This window comes from Polistes dominula, unplaced genomic scaffold (assembly GCF_049000335.1).
Source record: "Polistes dominula isolate Pdom_NZ unplaced genomic scaffold, Pdom_raw_medaka contig_15, whole genome shotgun sequence".
NCBI classification, from domain to species: Eukaryota; Metazoa; Arthropoda; class Insecta; order Hymenoptera; family Vespidae; genus Polistes; species Polistes dominula.
In genome coordinates this window covers 6292485-6308879 of record NW_028300915.1, presented here as the reverse complement: position 1 = coordinate 6308879, position 16395 = coordinate 6292485, and positions in this window count along the sequence as shown.

Here is a 16395-nt window from a genome sequence, read left to right as displayed (position 1 = left end):
TTCTTCTTTTACATTATTTTACGATTGCACATTCCCTTGCGATCACGGACAAACACGATCAGTATACATATTTTATCTACGTAATATGATCCTTGTGAATCCTCCAGATCATATCGTCCATTTTAAACATATCTTTCTTTCTCTCTCTCTCTCTCAAACACATACACATTATTTATTATACAAATATTAGTACAAATTTAAAGACGAAAAATGTATGCTTCTAAATTCTATTTTTCATAAGATTAAATATAATTTTTTATAACATGTTATCAAATATATAAAAAGTATTAATTACAAAAGAAAAACAATTTTACATACTTCGTGATTATGTAGTGTCAATAAATTAGAAATACACAATGTTATAAACTTTCAATGCGCTACCAAATTTTTATTAATTTAAGTGACTGCGCGCGTATTGGTTATTTTTAATTAATTAAAATCATTTAATATCGTGTCCAAATAAAATAGCTTTTAATCAAATTATCTACGTGAACATTTTACAATTATATTAAATAAAATACTTATTCGAATATTTTACATCATGTTACATTTTACTAAACATAAAAGTACTTTTTATCACAGGTTGATCAATATTTAATACACTTTATCTTTACTGCAAGAGATACGAGGCATATAGCATCGATATATCAGCCTTTTTTCTTCAAAGCCGATAAAAAGTTACGCTTGATCGAAAAGAAAAGCAATTATGATACTTCCGAAGAAAGTTTAGAAACCATTATCATTACCGGGCGAGATTATTCGCAAAGAAGCTACCTTGAGACAATAGTTCTCTTTTTTCGTTTTTTTTAATTTTTTTATTGTTCATTAAGAAAATTAAGGAAGAAAGTTTAAATTTTTAAATTTAATCGTATCAACGATGCCAAATATTTTTAAGAATTCTTTTTTATTTTTCTTACTTATCCTAACGATGATGAAATTCTCTGCTAAAATTTCTATTCCGCTCAAATCTGAAAAAGTGAAAAAGAAAATATCGTACGAACTGTTGTCCTGTTATTGTTACACGAATTTTTTTGCGGGTCATCTCTCTCGTAGTAAGTAATACGATATGAAATAAAATCCTCAGATTATTTTTCTTCGCACGTAACACTATTGCTCATGGTTTTTTTTTCTTTATTGTAATGGAATATAGGTCAGAAGGGAAAAAGAAAAATGAAACGACCGAAACGTATATTTATATATACATATAATATTACATTTACTTATTCCTCAGAATAAATAATAATTATAATTTTTTAATTAACGTGAAAAATTAAATTCATGATTTTAACCAAACGTAATCACAAGTAATAAACAAAGAAAGAATCAACGTAATAAAATATTACAATATTCATATGAAATTTACGAGAATAATATATAATTAAACGAATTTTGTACATGTTTTTCAATGACTGTAATAAAATATAAAGTAATCGTTAAAAAGTTCGATAAACTTGATCACAGTAAAAAATAAGAAAGTATTTTTCTCTTATTTAATTCCTATTATTGAATTTTTTGTGATTTTTACTAACGAAAAAGAGATCAACTGACTAGGTTATGGAAATAAAAAGTTAATCGAATTTGTTACAAGAAGAAATATTGGATGTTTTCGTTATTTAAAAGATTTTCAATTATATATTATGTAGCACAATATATACTAAGCATCTTCGACGAGAATATTTCTTAGATGGTTTGGGACCTTACGTCTCGATCACGTTTGGTAAAATCGAAATCGCTCGGAGACAGTCACGTGGCACGCGAACAACGTCAACATCAAAACCTTTGCAAGGTACCAGCGTGTTCCACGATAGCTAAGTTAATCTGTTCGAAGCTCAGCTTGCATACTAAATACTCTCTTAGCAGGAACAAGGTGTTTTACCAAAGTGCTATGGCACCGAGAGAGCTACTTAGGTATGTAACACTGTAACTACAGTTCTTGTACGTGTCTGACACCAAGCAGCTGGAAATATTTTCCAACACTAGCCTTATTTCCTTTCCTCTTCATTTCCTTCCATTCCTCTTCATCACCACGTTCTTACTTTCTTTTTCATCAATGAAATTTTCTTCTAATACGATAAAGAAAACGTCGTAAAGACAGGACGATAATTTGGATCGTTCGATGGGCTTAATCATAAAGGAAAAAATCAAGAGGACATGTCCTCATCTATTTTTCATCAGCCGATCAGAGAGAGAGAGAGTGTGTGTGTGAGAGAGAGAGTATTAGTTGTACGAAATAACAATTATACATATAGAATACATTAAAGTATTTTATATATATTTTATATATATATATTTTTCTACGTATAAGAGAGCTAATGGAGTTTAGAGCCTATCATGCAAAGGTGTGTAAATTTTTATCAAGATTTTTTCATACCTACACAAAAGAATACAAATAATACCTATATATAATTCTAATACGTAGAAGAGGGCTGAAAAGTTCCGAATCTAGCATATGAAGGCATTGTTCGAAATAGAATGACCCGGTATATAACAGGTCAGTCTATTACAAATTGAATGAGTTACTACCAGGTAGTGCTAACAAGAGTTAAGAAGGGTAGCAAGGTTTGTTCTCAGCGAATAAAACTTGGCGAAAGACTGGTGATACTTGCTTAAACAAGCTGAGGATGCATCTTGAAAATTGCTTTATAAAATACCACATAAAACAACGATACAGAGTTTAATGTTTAACAAATGTTCTTCTTTGAAATATAAAGATATATAAAATGTTAATACATAAAAGTTTTAAATGTTACATTGCGCGTATAAAATCATTTCAAAATAATTGTAAGATATTTAACAAATATTCGAAAAATGGTTTGCTTGAGCAAAAAAGCCCTCGAGTGGAAAAGATTAGCAATTCTCGTTAAATCCGTACAAGTAAAAACAGACAATAGAAATCTATCTTTTTTCGGTATTACTAGGATTAATGAATAATAGAGAATACGAGTCGAACACGGCAGCAAAACCGAATTTACGAGTTTAGTCGAGACAGGACGCGCCGTGATTATTCTCGACTGTGATTGATCAAAAGAAAGTTGCGAATCTGAAGACAGCCGAGTCAATGAGCCGTGTTATCAAGCATAGTTTTGCTAGGTAACACACGTAAGACCGATCGTGATGGATAGTATCGCTGAAATGTTTTCTCTTAAAGTAATTTCAAACGACGCACGTCGTTCAAAGGCTTTCTTTTGCTAAAGCTCGTTTTTCTTTATTTTTAAATTCTATTTTTAGTTTTAAAATATATTACATGATCTCCCTATATCTACCATTTGTCGATGCTATTGAATTATATTATTATAAAATAAAATATATTACATGCTAAGAGATTATTTTCGTTAGATAGTAATTAAATAAAAGATTAAATGAGCTCGTCTTCTTTTTCATCGATAGTGGAAAAGTTAAAAGTATTTATCAAAAAACTTTGATCGCTTTTCTTCTAAGCTCGTAGCTATCTTTTGAAAGTAAAAAGCTCCGTGGAATTCGATAGAGTGATTCGTCTAGAAAATATCTTACAGAATTTATCAAAGGAATGCTCAAGACTTTGAGCCGTATTCGATACAGGACTAGGTACTTCAATCGTGATTCATTAAACTGAGATCATAGCAAAATGGGCTGAGTAATTGCATCTAACAAATCATCAGATATGATCAGATATATCGCTAGAGAAGTTCAGAAGTTTTTAAATAAGATATTTATGTTATTATAATTTCATTATGCATAAAATTCAGATAACATTTCGTTCTTCTTTTAACTCCATCTCTAGCAGTACTTATTATATCATTTCTATCTGTTCTGAAAGAGTAAAAAATCTAAAAGAAAATAAAATGACTTGAAAGCAAATTTATTATAAATGCAATTTTAATTGTTTCATAGTGTATCATTAATTATATATTATTCTTCTGTTTGAATAATTAAATATTCATTTATACGAACTTTATTGATCTTATTTCATACACACTAAAGACGGTTATTGTAAAAAAATGATAAAAAATATTTTTTTTAAAGTTGACTTATTTATATAGAAAACCTGTCGACTCAGCTTGTTTATTTATTCTGGAAATTAATATTTACTTAGTAAAATATAATACCCCAATCAACGTCGATATCGGAACTGCACTTTTATTCGCTAAAATACGCTCGCGTTTTCCGTTTCATCGCTCGGATATTTCATCACAATAAAGTCGTCATATCTGATGACAGATTCATGTGAGGAAACAAGGCGTATGCGCTCACAGGAAAGAGAGAAAGACCGAGAGGGAAATAGAGGGTAAAATGTCTATAATTCATAGCTTATAACCGAATAAAATATTCCATCCATCAATGTCAGTCAGATTACAACGATCGCCAATTTAGGTATTCGAACGAAGTTCGAACGGAAATGATCGAACTTCTCGATAATCAATCAGGTACCCTTATGACGAGCATTAAAATCCTGTCAGGTTGTTTGTCTCTCCATTGGTAGTATTCGTACCTACCTACGATTTCACTAATAAAATGTCGAGCATAATCGTAACACTTGTTATATATATCATTTTTCTTTCCGCGATTATTTAAATCTTTTAATCAGTTCAATGTATACTCTCATTCGATTCAATTTATTTATTTCAATTTATTAAAATATTGTCAAGAAATTTTTTATAAATTTCAAAATCTCGTTAATTTATACGAATCAAATCTGGACTTTGTTGTGCAAAATAATTAATTATAACGATATTATAAATTACTTATAACATTTTAAAATTAAATATTGAACGATTTAAAAATAAAACTTATTCGTGAAATTATTTTCTCCGTAACTATATCTATATAAAAATATATATTTTTTATAAGAATACGAGACAACACTTTTCCAGCGTTTTTCTTATGACATAATGTCAATAATGTTTGTTGGATCTATCTATTCCTATTCCCTCAAATATATTAACCATGAATTCCACTTAAGCCGTATGGTTTGATTAGTTGGATGTTTTATTACGGAAGGATAAACGATTTGCATCCCTTTCTCTCTTCCCTATCTTCTCTCTTTCATTGTAAAATTTCTCTTCTCGTCTGATAGTATTTACCTCAAATGGTAAAAATTGAAAAATTTGTATGACATGTATTTATATTATCTCTCTTTATCAACGAAGCAATTGGGATTTTATTTATCATCAGTCTGACATACCTTACAGAATTATATGCAATAATCTAAACTAAATTTTTGTATTGCTCATTAAAAAAGTTTTTTCATTACTATTATGTATCTACATATTCTGCAATGTCTTTAAATTATACCAAAGTATAATTAAATTCTCGGAAAAATGTGTGTTTATCGTTATTAAATTATAATGATTTTTATCGAATTCTACAAAACAATTGCTGGCTATTATGTTGAATAAAATTTTTATCTTATTGCGAAAAGAAAACGAAAAAATAGTAGAAATAGAACGAGAAAAAACAAACACTCCGAAAAATGAAAATGAAAATTGTAGGCGTGAATTAGTAAAGTGATTTCCTTGGGGAGCGAAGCAACATAACGCTTTTTGCGTTTCATTTACGGACCCGTGTTGGAATTTTTTAGATTCTACGAGCAAATGCGTTTTAACCGTCCGAACTGGCAAAATGGCCCCCATCATATCGAGGGAAAAAAGTGGAGTCGTGCTACCAGACGCCGAATTCGATGCTATCTATACTGGTAACAGCGCCAGCGAAAGTCCACCAGATCGTAGCTCGTGTTAACCGACTAGTTTACGTGCAAAAGCTTCGTTAAGTCGACACGTTCGAGTGTCACGAGCAATATAAAGCTGGGTAGTGATCGTTCACCATGTTGGTTGTCTATGTGCACGAACACTAACACACACATATGTTTACGTAGTACATAGTCGATAGAAAGAGCTCATTGAAACGAATATAATTTAGTTATTCTTTCAAAGGAGTCTTTTATAGTAAAAAAAAGAAGAAGAAAAAAAAGAAAGAAGAGAATTAACCAAAGAAAACTGCATTAAGAATAGAAGCCAATTTTCTTCGAAATTAATAAAGTTTAATTAAATTTTATTGAAATAAGTCATTTTATTCTAATGAACGTCTTTAGAAATATATCTATTATTTAAATTTATTATTACAAATAGAAAGTTGCTCTAAATTATTTATCGGAAATTAATTCGTAATCAAAAGCTCGGTGGTTTACTAGAATGCAAAACAAAAATAACAAATTCCTGTTTTATAATCTGACAATTTGAGATCGTGCTCGAACCATAAAGTAATTCGCAACTAAATAAATGAAAATTAATGAGTAAATATTTTCGTCCATGACTTGTTTTAACGAGTGGTAAGTAAATATATATATATATATATATATATATATATATATATATATATATATATATATATATATATATTAATATAATATATTATAATATATTTGTCTCTCTTTCATATTTCACTTTCCATTCTTCATTTTGCGAGTTAACGAAATAGAATCAGGGAGAGAGAAATAATGTTTCCACGTAATGTAAATGACAAATTCTGGCATACATTTAAGGACACGTAAATACGTAATCAACATCTGCTATAAGAGACATTAAAACCAGCTACGTATACTAAACTTTTCCTCGTTTCTTTTTTTGAGTTAATAATAAATTATTCTTCTCTAGTTTTCCTTTCGTTATCATTCGAATATCAGTCAATATGAATTTACTGTAAATCTACAAACGCAATTAATTTATTGTCTGGTGAATATTAGTTATTGTCATACGATCTACTATCAAATTGGTCAATTCTCTTGAGCCTGTTTCTGTAATCTCTAGCTTTCAAACTTTCCATATACTCCTTCGAATCGTTGATGTTTGTATTAACCCCAAACAACTAGTAAACGTTTACCACGTTCGATTCTTGTTGACAGTAAAATCTTTTTAAGAAGGAAGATTTTAAATTTAATAATCAAAAATAAAAGATCCCTACATGCTATAATGGGAAGTAGAATTTTTATACCAATTATGAAGAATTCTCTTTGAAATGTACTGCTTTTATCGAGAAATTATTGATTCTGTTGTAAATGATTAGTCTTCAAAGGTTTCAATTAGCAAGAAGTAGATTGCTTATTAATAAGATTATATTGAATATAAATGAATGATATACTATACATATTTTAAAAAGTTCTTTTGAATATATGTATTAAACATTCTGTTTCTGAAACAGACTTTACAATAAATTGCATTTCAAGATGGTAATGTATTTATTTTCGAGTAAACTTATTTGGATTATATTTTACGGTTCATTAAAAAAAGATATAGACTACATAGTATTACAATGGGTTCAAATTATTTTAAAATTTTTCAGGTCAATGTAAAGACATCGCTGAATATGAAAATGTGTAAGAAGAAAGAATACGATTAAAGTCACGATCATTAAAGTTGCTTTCCTAAGCTAAGAAAACTCGTGTATGTAGATAAGTACGTGTATACAAGAGAAAACTATCTTTCCTCTGTCGCTCATCCAACAACTGTTCCTCTTACGTTCCTATGCAATTCCTTGGTAGAAGGTTTACTGCAATGTCCGCAGAGAAATGCGCTTAGAGTTAGTGCACAGTTTGGGTTTAGATTTATACTAGTATAATACGATATAACGTTGTCCACAGTTTTAGCCAACACAGAAAAGCGCTGACAGTTTGTTCAATCAGATTTTCATCTCTTGCTAGAATATATATATACAAAGAGGGACATTAATCCTTTGCTATCTCTTTTCTCTCTCTAACTCTTTGCAATCATAAGAATTATATTTCTTTTGTTTACAATGATATATTTAAAAAAATAATTTTTCGTTTTCTTTTCTTTTAGTAAAACGCTTGTCAACATGAAAGAACTGTAGAAAAAGCTCGGAAAATAACGAATCGTCGGATGAATTACTCTACCAAGTGTAATTAATATGGCGATTCGTTTTATTAAAACTTTACATCGTAGAAAAGAAAGGTGGCGGCTATTACTAAAAGTGAGAAAAAGCAGGGACACAAATCGTTATGCGAACAATGGAACAAAGAATTACACCTAGGGAAAGAATCTCTGGATAAAGAGGAAAAAAAAAGAAATAGAGTTTACGTCGTAACGAAAACGACAAACAATAAAAGGATAATCTGTTGATTTCGTTTATGAACGTTAATTCCTTCGCGATACTAAGGTGAGAACTGAAAAAGAATTCTCTCCCTCCCTTTCCCTCTCCCCTTCTCTCTTTCTTTTTTCCCTTTTTTCTTTCTTGTATTTTCCGTTTTTCGTAGAGCTCTAAGCCGAGGACGATTATCGCGCTTATACTCTCGGATAAAGTGGGTCGTTATCTTTCGAAAGGAACAACGCTTTGAAAACAACAGGACGCTTTTCGATGCAGTTTTCCTCGAGTTCAATTAGACTGTCCTTCTCAGTCTTTCCTTTCCTTAGCCGTTCCTTTTCGTTGTTCCCAGCTGCCGATAAAGCCGGACTACATGGACTCCAAGTCTGGCAGTAACGAGTATCCACACTAATGTGATCAATTTCCGACTGAATGAGCAAGGTGGATCCTTGTCGTCCTGAAAGTCATGTAACTTTTTCCCATTCTCTTATTCTTTTTTCGGTATGTCGGAATATATTTTGATGTTGCTACATACATAAATGGAATTTACTCTATGACTTTCATTTTTCTCTTTCTTTATTTTTTATCTTTTTTATCTTTCTTTCTTTCTTCCTCTCTTTCTTTCTTTTTGCTGTCCTCAACGTAACTTGAAACTTAAGCGTTCTTTAAATTCGGCCAAGAGATAATCTTGGATTTTAAGCGACCTTATTCTCTTAACCAGATGCAAGTTTCAACCGTTTTGTAGCTACAAAATTTAATATCTTGCTTGCATACCCGTGCAACATAGTCTTTTTTATAAATTTGTATTAAATGAAAGTAATATTTGTGGTGTGTGGTAAAATCAAGAGCATGTAGGCAAATACGTTGAGTAAATGTATACTTTTTCTGCTTTGTTAACGAACTTAATTTCTATCTTGCCAGATATTCATTACCATGCCAAACAGAGTTTAATCTATCAATATTATTAATAGAAAATATTTATAACCCAAAGCGCCAAGCAAATGTGAATTTTCTATTGAATTGACCGCTGTTCATCGAACTTTTAAGTAATCAATTATAAATTCATTTAATGATCAAGCACAAGAACAAAGAATATGAGAGAGAGAGAAAGAGAGAGAGAAGAGAGATTAAAACAAGGGACGAGAGAGAGAGAGAGAACAAGACTGAAATAAAGGACCGAGAGTAGTGAGGAAACAAAAGATTAAATTTCAGCATTCAGGATAAGCGGAAATAGGCAAAGAGAGTTTTTCATTTATAGTGTTGTCTATGGAACTATAGCTTATTCTCTTGTTTGATTTTTTCTCGAACACTCGGTAGCCAAATCTCGTTTAATGCTATCCGGTGTAAATAGCAGGCTAAGGCAATCTTGGGTAATTTAACAACTCGTTTCCCAATATACGCTAGATTCACGATGTCATTGCTGCGACTATTTCATCTACCAATTCTGTCACGCTCGGATTCGTACCACGACGGTTACCATCGTCACCACCAATGCCGCGAAACTCCGATCGTTTCATTTCAGAGGAAGCTGGTTAAGGGTAAGAGAGAGAAAAAGAGAAAGAGAGCAAATGAGAGAGATCGATATTGGTACAAGCAAATTTCGCGGAGACCTCAGATCACTGGTACACGCAATCCCCCACGTGTTACAATGTCACCAAATGAAGCTGCACGAGCAATAACTTTCTACTAGTTGAGAGATAGGTTTTTCTAATCGAATAATTAATTGAGTTAGCTTTCTAATTAGTCATTAACCACATTTGAATATGATTCATCTTTCAATCTGCACACACATGATGAATAATCTATTAACCAAAGCATTATACTTTTGCCGTGTAAGAATGTTGCTTAAATATTAATTTGTTTTCTATTAGTATTAATGTAGGTAAGTAATAATCAATCAAAATATTGTTAGAATTAGTTGATTGTTTGTTGACAGTTGAAAATAAATTCTATAAAACTTTTGATAGAATACTTATGTTATACCCGAAGAAAGTTCATAGTACATCTTTTTGATCGAGTTCCAAAGAGACTTTCCAGCCCCAATGGATTCTGGTCGACCTTTCAGAACCTCGTTGGCGATCGATGTAAAGGTCAATCGAGAGTCAACCTCTCGATCTTAGAAAGAAATCGTTCTTGACAAGAACGAACCGAGAAGCGGTTAACGGTTCATGCCAGCCGATATAAATCCATCGTAAAACGGCTAGAATCTTTCCAAGTAGTCTTCGCAAACTCTATGCATTTACTGTCGCCATCCTTTATCTTATTCTAGTACATACGTTTTCCTTCCACATCTAGTATCACGATCTTGAATATAATGATTTGTGAATTAAACCACTATGCATTCTTTCATTGTTAAATGTTAAAAATAGTCAAGAGCAACTGCTCCCTTAGTTAAATATATCATTTGGAAAATTTTTTGTTTGTCTCATAATACTTATTCACATTCTTAGTTATCTTTTTACATTTCTTTTGTTATTCTTTTCCTTATCTATTTCTATTAGAATATATTAACACTTGAGTAACAAAACTATTCAGTATTGATTATTCTAGCGGCCAATCGAAAAATTCTATTAGCTTAAAGTCATCATAGTCTTATTTAAATACCTATTGAAAAATATCGACAAAATGGTAATGCAGAATAATGGTTTAGCTTGTGTTACTAAAGTTTTGTGAGCATAGAGGGAATAGAGAACACAAGTTCTCGTCTTTTCTTGTTTATTTTCTTCTCTTCTTATTCAATCTTTTTATTTTTCCTTTTATTTTTCTCTCTTTCTATTTCTTTCTTATACGATACGTTCAACCTAATACGATCGTTCACACTATACCGAACATTGGACATGTTCGGGCGTGTAAAACTCAAAGCTTGGTTTCTCCACCTCATCTTTTCTTCTTTCGCAAACTCGAAAGCTTCGCTTGAATTCGTTCGACGGTGAATTCCAAGCTTTGGTCAAGTCGAATTATCGCGTACTTCGACTCGAATGGCTTTCCAATCTAAAAAGCGGTTCTAGTTCAGATTTTCCGTACGATTTTAACCCCAGCAAATGAATTCGAAGAAGCGTCGTTTCTATCGAATGTATACTCTTTTATATGTGTACGCATACACGTATACATGTATTACATGTATACAAACTACGCTGTAGACGATGCGATTTCGTCGTAACGATTTCTCCACCTTCCTTTCCAATTTTCCTTTCACACCTCCACTTTTGTACGAAAAAAGCTTTAGCGTTTGTTACACGAAATTCTTACAGCTATTCAATAATTTTACTATTTAAAAGACATAGAAATATTTAATATAATTATAAATACTTCATTAATTAGTAAAAAACACGTATTTATGAATAACCATAAAGAAACAAATAGTGCAACCTTAAATGCAATAAATATCATTTCAAATTGTCAATAAAATCATCAAGTTATTTGAAAGTTCAATTATTTTCTGCAATAAACCGTGAAAAAAAGTTATTATCGTTAACCATATTGATATAAGCTTTGCAGCAGTCTATGTAAGCCTGCAATAACAATAGAGTGACGTTGAGCTGCTCTCGTTGGAGCGGTCACGTAATCGAGTTATGATCTGACTGTAGAGGAAAATACCCTGTTTCAGAAAAGATTTCTCCTCGAAATGAGCTCCATGGTAGCTTACAAATATTTATTATATAATACTTAAAAGATACAACTTAAACTATATAAAATAGAATATTGTTTTATACAGTCCACTATCGAATTCTAACTGCATTGTTTTTAATGTTTCATCTATGAATGATAGAATCAATAAAATAAGTCTTATTCATGGCACAATGCAGGTATAAATTCTGAAAATACAACATTCATTATAATAACGTTCTATTCCGTTTGTTTCTTTTTTTTTTTTGTAATTATGTTATAGCAAATAGAAGAAAATGATGTAGGAACGATTGGATAAGAGATAAAATCACAGATATCAGAAAATGAAGCTCAGAAAGAAAAGTTCAAGCTAGCTTTCATCCTATCGGATCATTATCCTATCTCCGCTGATGCAAGTGGGTCCCTAACATACTATCGATAATACATCGGTTCTTGACCAAGATCTTCTATAAATACTTGTGGGATCTGGACGCAAAGGATATTCTGCACAGGATAAAGGATATCGATATTCACAATCTAAGTATATCGCCTACCGTAGACGATTATCCAGCTTGCTTGAGAAACTTTGAAAAAGAAAAAGTTTTGCTATTATTTTTATAATGATTCTTTTATAGCATTTTTACATAATTATGTTATTATAATAAATAAGGAAATTATTCGATTCATTTATAAACAATATTTTATTTCTCAAACATACTTTAATTAAATAAATAAAGATGGTTCTGATTTTTTCAATTTTTCGTATCTCATAATCAATATAAAATGATAAAGTGCACTGAAACAACATAAAAGTTTCTTATACTAGTATTGCATACCTACTTATCGCAACGAGCACGTCAATAGCAATTCGTAGTATCCCATTTCCTAGTAAAGTAAAGTAGTCCATCATTCCTATCCGCGTATAGTTGTTTCCTGGTAAAAGATGAACTATATTACTAGACAGTGGTATACATACGTGGAAATAAAATGAAACCGATTGTGGGTTTGAAAACAATTCTAAAGAATAAGCGATCAAACTTTCCGTGTATTTTATTTGTGTAATTCTATATTTAAATTGAAATGCATGCGATTAGGAAAAATAAAAAACAAATTATAAGATATCATATTGAACGTTATTAATTCTAATCTTGTAACAACTACAAGTCTTTGTTAAATTAAAAAGTAAAAGATAAAAAGGAATAAAGATCGTCGACAAGAGAGAACAAGGTAGCTTACAAGGTAATTTAACGCATAATCCTTTCGCAAGTTCTCTGCTTGTACTTTCTCTGTAAAACACGAGCCATTATTTGAAACTCTTTTAGATGTAACGTAGAGTAGAGACGGTGCAAGGAAACAACTAACGCTTGTTTCATTTCTAGCTACGAAGACACGATATTTTAAGCTGCTAGATATGATCAAACTAGCAAGCAGCAAGCCCTTTCGCGAGCAACACGTAGCTAGCTATATAAGTACGTATACGTAAGTATATATGTATAGATTTAGTGTAATGATGAAAGCCTTGCAGGCACGCGTAATCTCGTCGATAAAAGCTCAAAGAGGAATGAAAAAGATACGTGGAGGACGAAGAATGTGCTGCAAGATAGAAAAGAGATGGGCAGACAAATAGAAAGAGAAAAATACAAAAATTGAGGGGGAGAAAGAGAGAGAGAAAGAGAAAGAGATGAAGGAAGTAGAACGGCGTAACGTAAGAAAAAGGAAGGCAGATAGAAAGCGGAGGAAGAAAGATTACAGAGATTATTTTAGAGCTTCCAATTTGCAGCTACGTTCAATATGCTTTCCCTTGTCGCAGGCAGACGCAGTGCCCGTTGCGATAGCCCATTTATTTCCAAGCGCTTCAATTTTACCTCATTTGCGCAAAAGATTGCACTTTAAAAGAATCCAAGAGAAAGTAGTAAGGTAGAATATATTCCCCTTTTTTCTTATTTGCTCTCTCTCTCTCTCTCTCTCTCTCTCTCTCTTTTTGTCTCCCTTTCTTTTTCTGTCACACAGAAAAAGTGCTGATACCGTTCTTTCTTCAGAATGCGACATCTGACGTTTAGCAAATCGAGGTCGCGCCAAAGAGATCACACTAGCCTTTCTTTTTCCAATGCTCTCCTCTTCTCATTGTCTTTTCGAGATTGATCCGATCTCAAGCAGAGATTCATTACTGAGATTAGAGATCAAAACGATTCGCGATTTTGACGATCTTACAAATGTTTTAAATGGATTTCTAATGCCGATCATTTTCAATCGAATAATTCTCATTAGGAAATTAGTATAAAATACGTTATATTGTTTTCTCCTTAAATTTTTCTCAAATACATAAGTTATTAAATGATAAGATATTACATTACGATAATTTCTATTTTTGTTAGTACTTACGAACATCGAGTTATTTCGAAAAGTTATCCATTGTTAGTTGACCGTACGAATGCAAAATTCGTGTTCGCGATTTTGAATTTAACATTGAAAGGAAGTCGAGTTAAAAGCCGTCGACTTCGTTAAAGCTCGACTGAGCGTTCTCCGTGCTTTTGTACTCGGTAATAGAGTATTAAGCAGAGCGGATCTGATAAGACCATTCTCGCTCGTAGTCGATGTTTCTGTCGAGGGAGTAGCCTGTTACAGAAGAGGGTCTCCGATTTCAAAAGTCGGCCCAGCTCAGCTCAGCCCAGACCTGTTAGGCTACCCGAACGAGAAGGAAGGACTTTTACCGAAGGTTCCGAGCCAAAAGGTGAGAAAAAGCTCCGAAAGAAACTTAATTTAAATGAGATCTTATCTTCAACGCTATCGATCAAACACGGGGATCCTGGATGATTCTCTTTTCTCGAAAAACTCCTTCGTCTTTCTTCGAACTTCTAACTCGACCTTTTCTTTCTCTTTTCCATGTTTAACTTCTTTTGCGATTTTCGAAGACGTTCTAGTGATTTTCAAGAAAGGAATGGGAGAATCTTTCAAATGATTCGACGAAGTTGAAATCCTCGTTTATTAGAGTGAGAAATATCTATGAATCGTGATAGATTGAGTTTTGCAAGAAAATATATATCATTTGAATGTATCAGTAAAAGTTTTCTTTTCTACGAACTTTAAACAAGTATTGCGTAAATTTTGTTCATTTTTTAATCGACTTACTTTACGTTATAGTATCCAATTAAATTGCAGTTGCCCTAATCTCTAATAGATTCAATTTTCCAATTTTAAGAAATCAGAAATTAGTTAATAACACATTTAAATAATATACAAATAAAAATATTATCGGTATGTTTAATAATTCATTATCTGTATAACTCTAAAGACGAATCAATTGTATTGTTAAACACGATATATTGTTATATGTTTTTAAGTCACTTAATAGAATATATTAGGACCTTGAATAAGTTCTCGCTGTTTCATCAAAGATGGCAATATCAGTACTCCGTGCTTAAAATTTAGAATGGTAACGCACTTGCCAGGAAGTACTGTATCTAACCTAAAATTTCAGTGTATGATAGTTCACTTTAGTGCAAACAAAGTAATTTTTTATTAGTTTTGAAAATGTCTACTTTTGTGCCAAGTAAAATGTATTTGCGGGGAATTTTATTGCACTACTTTATTCAAAAGAAATCAGCAGCTGAATCACATAGAATTCTTGTTGAGACTTATGGTGATAATGCTCTGTCGGATACGACATGCAGAGACTGGTTTCGACTCTTCAAAAATAATGATTTTGAACTTGAGGATAAAGAACGTTCTGGCGCACCAAAAAAATTTCAAGACAAAGAATTGGAGGAAATACTCGATGAAGACCGATCTCAGACACTAGCAGAACTTGGAAAAACATTACAAGTTGATGAGTCAATTGTTTCAAAACGTTTAAAAATGTTAGGAATGATCCAAAAGCAAGGACATTAGGTGCCATATGAATTGAAGCCAAGAGACATCGTACGGCGTTTTGTCACGTGTGAACTACTGCTTCAACGGCAGAAAAGAAAAGGATTTTTGCACCGTATCGTGACTAGCGATGAAAAATGGATACACTATGATAATCCAAAGCGTAGAAAATTATGGGGTAAGCCTGGCCATGCATCAACATCGTCCGCAAAACCAAATATCCATTGTTCGAAGCTTCTTCTCTGCATTTGGTGGGATCAGCAGGGTGTAATTTATTATGAGCTGCTCAAACCGAATGAGACAATCACGGGGGATCGCTATCGACCTCAATTGATGCGTTTGAGTCAAGCCCTAAAAGAAAAACGGCCGCTATACGAGAAGAGACACGACAAAGTAATTTTGTTATATGACAACGCCTGGCCTCATGTTGCAAAACCAGTGAAAACCTACCTGGAAACGCTTCGAAGGGAAGTTCTACCCCACCCACTGTATTCACCTGACGTAGCCCCTTCCGATTTTCACCTATTCCGTTCGATGGCACATGGCTTAGCTGACCAGCGTTTTCATTCTTACGAAGAAGCTAAAAAATGGGTCGATTCTTGGATAGCCTCAAAAGACATGTCGTTTTTCCAACGCGGAACTCATATACTGCCAGAAAGATGGGAGAAAGTGGTCTCTAGTGATGGATAATACTTTCAATAAAACGTTTTTGTTCCTTATATTTTAAATAAAGTTTTTATTTTGTAAAAAAACAGCGATAACCTATTCAAAGTTCTAATAATTATTAGCTTTACTTACGCGTTTTATTGAGATTCTCGATCGTGATCGTTGAAATTGTGACGAAATAGA